General features: G+C 37.5%; 1 long non-coding RNA gene across 1 annotated transcript in view; it reads right to left on the bottom strand.

The window, feature by feature from the left end:
• Positions 1-1,393: 1,393 nt before the first annotated feature.
• Positions 1,394-8,069, bottom strand: part of LOC107550243 (uncharacterized) — an 8,051-nt gene continuing 1,375 nt past the window's right edge. The window contains exons 2-3 of the long non-coding RNA XR_001604639.1: positions 7,101-7,105; positions 1,394-1,422 (exon numbers count right to left, since the gene is read on the bottom strand). This is a non-coding gene — a long non-coding RNA (uncharacterized lncRNA). The remainder of the gene's footprint in view (positions 1,423-7,100; positions 7,106-8,069) is intronic.

Below are 8,069 nucleotides of genomic sequence, written 5' to 3'. Positions count from 1 at the left end.
TTTGAGCGGGAAACACAACCAGCTCCGTTTGAAAACAGGAGCTGCGCAGTCATTGGCTAGCAGTCAAGCTCAGACTTCACACATCAGCCAATCACAAGCCTTTGCACTTTTATGATGCCATAAGCTGTGGCTGTATGAGGCTTTAAAAGCAGGCGCATAACATAAACGTCTCAGGTTACTTATGTAACCATGGTTCCCCGAGTAGGGAACGAGACACTGCGTCCTCTAGGGGTCGCTATGGGGAGCGCCTCGTCGTGACCTGTGTCTGAAGAATACATTGACAAAACACCAACTCACTACCGGTGCGACTATAGTATAAATAGGCGCCGGGAGCTACACATCATTCACTTCTTCGTCTGAAGCTTGCGTCCGCAGCATGGCAAGAAACCTAGAGGACGCAGTGTCTCGTTCCCTACTCAGGGAACCATGGTTACATAAGTAACCTGAGACGTTCCCTTTCATGGGAACTTCGAACTCCGTCCTCTAGGGGTCGCTATGGGGAGCGCCTCGTCGTGACCTGTGTCTGAAGAATACATTGACAAAACACCAACTCACTACCGGTGCGACTATAGTATAAATAGGCGCCGGGAGCTACACATCATTCACTTCTTCGTCTGAAGCTTGCGTCCGCAGCATGGCAAGAAACCTAGAGGACGCAGTGTCTCGTTCCCTACTCGGGGAACCATGGTTACATAAGTAACCTGAGACGTTTATGTTATGCGCCTGCTTTTAAAGCCTCATACAGCCACAGCTTATGGCATCATAAAAGTGCAAAGGCTTGTGATTGGCTGATGTGTGAAGTCTGAGCTTGACTGCTAGCCAATGACTGCGCAGCTCCTGTTTTCAAACGGAGCTGGTTGTGTTTCCCGCTCAAATTGCTTTGTTCTTGTTTAGTCAGGGCTGTTCGATTCCGAAATTTTTGGAATCGATTCCGATTCCTGGTTCTGGAATCGATTCCTCTCTGTTGTTTTCGATTCTTGTTTTTTTTTTTTTAGATTGAATGAATCTATAATCTTACCATGACTGCAGGATAAAGGTCGTAGAAAGTATCCTTCTCATAAAATGAAGCTTTATTTGTAAAAAAAAAAAAAAGACAATACAGAAATTGTAATTTTGTCTGCTTTGCCCGTGAAATTAGTCATAGCCCACCGCTAAGCAGGGACATGCGTTTATGGCATGAATTGAACAAGACCTGTGTCTAATAAATATGCACAGTTCAGCTGAATGATGAAGTTTACTTTGACTGTAGGCCAATACTTTGCACAAAATTAACAAGTTGTACACTGAAACAAAATAACCAGAACATTAATGGGGTCCTATTTTGCTTTTTCACTTTTTGAATTTTAGTCGGTGTGTAGTTTGGGCATAAAAAAAGATCTTCCAATTTACAAATCTCAAATTCCACTCTAACCTCTTAAGACCCTGCGGCCTCATATGAGGACATTATATTTTTGTGAATTTCTGTATTTTGACTGTACATGCCACAGTTTTAAGTCTGGATGTCCTGTACAGAGCACATTCAGGGCATTTCAGAGATACTAAATGTTTGGATGTTTCACCATGACCACTCCCTCACCTTGGTCTTCAAAAATGTCTGAAATTAATTTAGTGACACTCTTATGGAAATATGATAATATTTTGTAATTATCATTTAAATCTGACAAACTTTTAAACTGTGTGTCATAAATCAACGTCTCAGGAAAATGTTATGGGGTTTCAAATCAAAATATGACTTTCTGTTACGAAACAGGACGTTGATTTCATGCATGTCCTCATATGAGGACACCGGGACTAAAAGCATGTTTATTACGCATTTTGGGAGACATAACAAATGAACGGGGAAAGAAATTATATTTCTATATTTTATGAAATATTATATATTATTATGAAAATCTTGTCAATTATTACTACCATTATTACACTTGTTTTTCCATTACATGTTGCCCCAAAAACACATTCATATGCAAATTAGATTTAGTTTATAGATACATTGTATATAATGAGAAAACCTGTTTATGGCCACTTTACACACATTTTGCAGAAAAAAATAGTATATTGAATCATTCTGTTATAACATAGTTGAGAATCATCATTATACAAAGTTTGATTTTAAAAAAATATTGAAAGCTAAAAATGTATTGGTGATTTTAAAAATCAATTGTTTTTACCTATGCATGTTCATTGAAGTCTTTTATTTTTTTTAAAGAAATTGAGTCCCAATGTACTCTACCGAGGACATAGCATAACTTATGAATGAAATATATTTTTTTAATATATCTTTTTTTTACATTATTTTTAATGCTCTAAACAATGTAAAGGCATGGAAAAAAATAACTTTTTCCTAAAACTTTTTTCTCGGGTCTTAAGAGGCTAAAGGGAGATATTTCGTTTTTTAAAAATCCCTTTTCAAGAACTACAACGAACGACTCGTTTGGACTACAGCGTTTGTTTTCCGGGTTTTGTGATATCACAAAGCGGTCCATTAGAATAGCATTAAAATAATTCCCGCCTACAGAAATTCGAATGGTTGGGGGATGGGGAGGGGCGAGCTCGTGCCAGGTCACTACGGTTCTTCTTTGCATCATCGATGGTCTTAGTGATTATGCTAGTGTGCTGAAGGCAGCCCGCTACCCCTGGAACTCCCCCCTTTTGGACTGACGTGTCCATGTACCCCTTGTCTATCATAAAGGAGGTCAGCCTCTTTGCCAGAATCCCAAGAAAATTCTTACCTTTGACGCTGAGGAGAGAGATGGTACGGAATTGCTTGATCCCCGTAGAATTTTCCTCCTTAGGGATGAAGCATCCCTCGGCGACCAGCAGGGCTGGATTGGTAATTGGGTATACCGGGCATTTTCCCGGTGGGCCGACGCACTTAAGGGGCCGACAGAATGTTTTTTTTTTGCCGAAAACCATCACGCAGGGACAGCGAGCAGCCAGTGGCCCATTGGTTTGTCTCCTGTATTGACAGCGTAAACATCCAATCACAATGCGCTATAGACAGAGTGATGAAGTATTTTGCTCCGCCTATATAAAGATCGCATCACCCCAACTTCTTCCTCGCCGGCATTTCCCACGTTTTCACAGGAGATTTATCAAGAACAGGCTTGCTCTGCGGTGAGTGATGCGGGCCAAAGAGCCAGGCAGGAGGAGAAGAAGAGAGTAGTTGAATTGGTAAAGTGCTTGATAGGGACTCGCAACGGAGGCAGGCATCTAACCTATCCTAATGTGTGTGCGCGGCTGCGCACCATGAGTGTATGCGTAAACACTTTAATAAACGTTTAACACTAAAACGTTTAATAAAACGTACATTCGTCCTCAGCAATTTTTTAGCCAAGTCAAGTCAAGTGTGTGCATAGAGGTTTCCATGGGCCAATGCGAATAAAGCTAGATTTAAATAAAAAAGACACGATATTGTCAGACCTGACGGTTTATTCTTATCCAAAACAAGATGTGATATGAGTGTGATACATAGGCTACATACATACACTACCAGTCAAATTTTTTTGAACAGTAAGAAAGATCCAATAGAAAGATCCAAAGATCCGCATTTATCTGAAATAAAAAGCTTTTGTAACATTATACATATACCATTCAAAAGCTTGAAGTCAGTATTTTTATTTTATTTTTTATTTTATTTTTATTTTTTAGAGAAATTATAGAAATTAATACTTTTATTTAGCAAGGATGCTTTAAGTTGATCAAAAGTGACAATAAAGACATTTATAATGTTACAAAAAAATTATATTTCAGATAAATGCTGTTCTTTTGAACTTTCTGGACAACAGTTCATATAATATTTGAAAAGAGAAAAATGGGTATCTATCACAGTAGTTCATACAGACCAATAGTTATGCATATAATATACAGACTGTGTGAATTGAAGCAATAGTTTTTGTAATTGCGGGTACGTGTAGATGTTTAAATATTTGAGCATATTAAACTACAACTTATTTAAACATGGAATACATTGAATGTTGTTTTTGGTCTCTACTAATTGCCGTGTAGTTTTTCCACACTGTTAGTTTAAGTCTAAAATATCTATACATTTCTGGTGCTAGATAGTTTGGGTGCATGTTTGATGGTTAGAGCTTCAGCAGTGTAACCATCACTTCAGAGAAAATACAGTTGCAAATGTTTGTGTCTGGGCATTGTGTAAAAGAAAGGAAACGTGTGGCAGCCGCTGAGAAAACTACACGCAGTCCCTCCCTTGGGATCTGTCTGTGAGTGTGTGTGAAAAGAAACAGAGTAAGACTGAACGTGTGAGGGTGTCACATGAAGCAGATCTAGAAGATGATGCTGTTTTTCAAAAGAAATTTGTCAAATCAAGTGACAATTCCACCAGAGGCGGACTTAACCATTAGGCAAAGGTGGGCGACCACCTTGGGCCCCCAAAAGCCAAGGGCCCCCTAAAATGCTTTTTATATGCGAGATGCGCGTTCAGTGCGGACGTACAAGTGGTTGCTGTGGTGTTCATTTTCACGACAACCGTCTGTGCGTCCGCGTTGAACGTGCTTCTTTGCAAAAGTAGGGCGATGTAGAAGGAATCCCGGAATCTATTCATAAAAACGGAATTGACTGTGTAACGCGGAATGAACGGCGCAGACGCGCGTTTCGTTTGCTATTTAAGCACTCGCAACGTGCGCGGCTGTCGTCTGTAGTAGCTAAATAGTATTTTTTCCATTTAATATTCTCACACACTAGTCCATATCGTGGTTTGATTGAAGTGTACTGAATTGCATTTATTCATTCAATATTTGACGAATTCCGTGACATTTCTCGTTACACAGTAAACTTCTGTTGTGTAGCATTTTGAATGTACAAAAATTAAAGGGTTTGTTTAATTTTCATTGGAATAAAATATAGATTAATGTTTTTGCCTTCATTTGATTACCAGAAAAATGAAAATACACAACACAGAATTTCTAAAAAAAAAATTAGTAATTAAAATTAAAATTTCATAGGGCCCTTTGTTATTGTATACAACTCAAAAAATTAAGTTGTTTTTATGAATTCAATTAATTAGATATGTTTTTGATTGAACCATTAAAATGGAATACAGAAACATTTAAACTGAAAAAAGGGCCCTACAAATATCATGCATCTGAAGCTATCATTTTAATACTAAGCAGCAGTGCATAGTATATAGGGCCTATTTTAATTTTTTTAAATGGCGCTCACTCGTTTTTGTGAAAGACCCAAGAAGGACCATGCCACTTTCAAATGTTAAAATCACAGAATTAACACATCACTCGAAAAAAAATTAGTCAAGGCAACTTTTGTTTTTTTTATTACTTTAAGTTAATCAAAATAATTTAACCAATTTCACTTTCCTTTTTTAAGTTATACAAGATTCGGCTCGATCTTTTAAAAGCAATTTAAGTTGAAATGACTTCAAAACCAAAAGCCAATCTGAACAGCAACTGATTTTTATTTTTATTTAAAAAATTTTGAGAGTCCAAACAGCTGATAAAAACATCACAATATTAACATATTGGCATAAGCAAAGGTTTCAAGTTAAAAACAATGTAATGATGTATTTGTTTCTTACAAATACACAGCTTTTGGCTTCACATTGATTGATGGACTGGAGTGGTGTGGATTATTGTGATGTTTTTATCAGCTGTTTGGACTCTCATTCTGACGGCACCCATTCACTGCATTTTTATGTGTTGAAGACATGCGTGTCTCTTTACATGTGATTAAGTGTGTGTGTAAACGCTTGTTTCAGATTCATATGAGCAGATGAATGGAATCCCAGACTCGTTCCAGACAGAGATGGATGTGAATGAAAGAGATGCAGAGAAATGGACAACTGCAGTCAAACTGCAATTAAAAGAGAGAAACTGAGAATTTATTTTAAAAATGTAAACCTTGGAGAGCAGCTACTGGATGAACGCTTAGATAATAAATAGCCTATATCAATTATATAATTGTAAAAACATTGTCTTGATAGGAGATGGTGATGCCGGGAGTGGACGCGTCTCTGATCCTGGCCCTCAGACAGCCCATGGCTCTTGACAGAGGCCAAAGGTTCACGCTCAGAGATTTTGAACTTGAAATCAAAATGGTTTATTTACTTGCTTCATTGGCTTTTAGGGCACAATTCATCACTGCGAAGAAACAATGACACACAACCCACGTTTCACTCTCCAACCAAATCCTGAATTTCACTCGAAATTTCGCATGGCAGAATTTTAAAAAGTTGCGAATTTCCTCTCGCATTTTTTTATTTATTTTTTAACCTTGAAATATACGTTTTTGCCTTCTGTTTCTTTCTTTTGGCCCCCTTAAGCGTCTGTTCTGGGTGTTTGTAAGTTTGGTGAGCGAATTCCCGTGAAACGGGCGGACTGCTTTATGGCAGCAACAAATGCACGTGTCCCCCTCGGTCCGTTCGCTGTGGGGCCCGGTGCGACCGCACCAGTTGCACCCCCCTAAGGACGGCCCTGAGTTTAGCTAAGGCAATAGGAAGTCTAGTAGGTTACACCAGTGTCCGTTCTTTCACTGCATGATTCAGTTTATTAAAATGCATCACAAAATTCAAGTTATGGGGGCAGAAATGTATATATTTATATCATTTCATATAGTTAATCAGTATCATGCGAAGACTGACATTTTTCCACCAAAAAGCAGCATGGTTACTGTAGAAAATTGGAAGGAATATTAGGCTGGTTTGGCTATTGCTACCGGAATGGTGAGTCCATTAAAACTCATTCAGTCATCAATCTCATGTTTCCAGTTTATTTTCTCAACATGTGGTAGGAGTAGACATTTCCATTGGTCACAAGTGCAGGTAATTGTTTATTTATTGTCAACAACACAACAATTCCACACAGGCCATGTATGAGTAGAGAGACGGCTTCTCACACACAAACACATTGAGACTGAGGCTTGATTAGAAAGAGGCCACAGGTGTTCTCATCAGGACTCAGTCAACCAATCAGATCACAGCAGAATTTTCTACAGTTACAAATGTGATATTGATTTTATACAGCAGTTCAACAAACAAGAATTTAATATTAAGATACGTTTTAGACACAATATTGACTGTTTTTGCTCCATTTCGCCAACAAATATAATTCCAATTTGCATCTCTGAGCAACATGACCTGAACAAGTTTTGTTTCTGAATGAATCAACCATTTAAATGATTTGGTTCAATAGCAATGACTCACTTATTAACAGTGACTTGCTTGCCACCTTCTGGCAGTTTTAATTATAGATTTAAAGTTTATTTTCGTTTAAAAAAATTAATAAATTCAAATATCAGTATTCAACGTTTCATGTTTAAAATATCAAAACAGTATTAATGCATTTGTAACTGCAGGTTAAATACATTCATGGCCTGCATTAAAAAGTGTATAAATGCATCAAAATGCCCCTTCTAATGCAGCTTCTGTGTTTTCTCTGCATTGCACAGATTAATTTTGTCAGTACTGATTTCAGTTGCTTGGCAACAGCCCACATGACTTGTTATTCTAATTGACTGATGCAATTTAAGAATTTGACTGAAAAGATGATGCACACTTTAGAAATGGCTTTATAAAGGTAAAAATGCCCATAAAAGGTAAAAATCAATTTAAACTTATTGGAAAAGATTAATTTCTATCACTGCTGTGAACTGATCACCACACAGAATATGAAGAATATCAAAAACGTTAGGAGTCAGCTGTCCACGGTAGTCCTTAAGATATCAGCACAATAACACACTCAGCAAAATATAATCATCGTTATCGATAAAATCCCAGAAAATATTGATATGTTTTTGTCAATATCGCACACCCCTAATATATTTAACGTGTTGATTAGGAAAATTTTTAATTAAAATAAATATGAGAAGTGCCCTTTTTTCCACTTGAGCCCCTGCCCCTCAAAATGTCTGTGCACGTCCCTGAAAGTCACAAAAATAGGCCTACACTAAAATACCTACAGTTGCTTTTAAGATGTTCTGTTCAAACTGCTTTTAGCTGATACGATCTGGGTGGATAAAAATATATATTGCATTTAGAGATAAACTGGTAAATATCACAAAAATGTCAAGCAATGCCCTGGTCATATATTACTTCAAAATTT

This window comes from Sinocyclocheilus grahami, unplaced genomic scaffold, assembly GCF_001515645.1.
Source record: "Sinocyclocheilus grahami isolate Dianchi unplaced genomic scaffold, SAMN03320097.WGS_v1.1 scaffold393.1, whole genome shotgun sequence".
Classification (NCBI taxonomy): Eukaryota; Metazoa; Chordata; class Actinopteri; order Cypriniformes; family Cyprinidae; genus Sinocyclocheilus; species Sinocyclocheilus grahami.
Note: the sequence above shows the minus strand (reverse complement) of the source record. Positions and strands in the feature narration are given on the sequence as shown.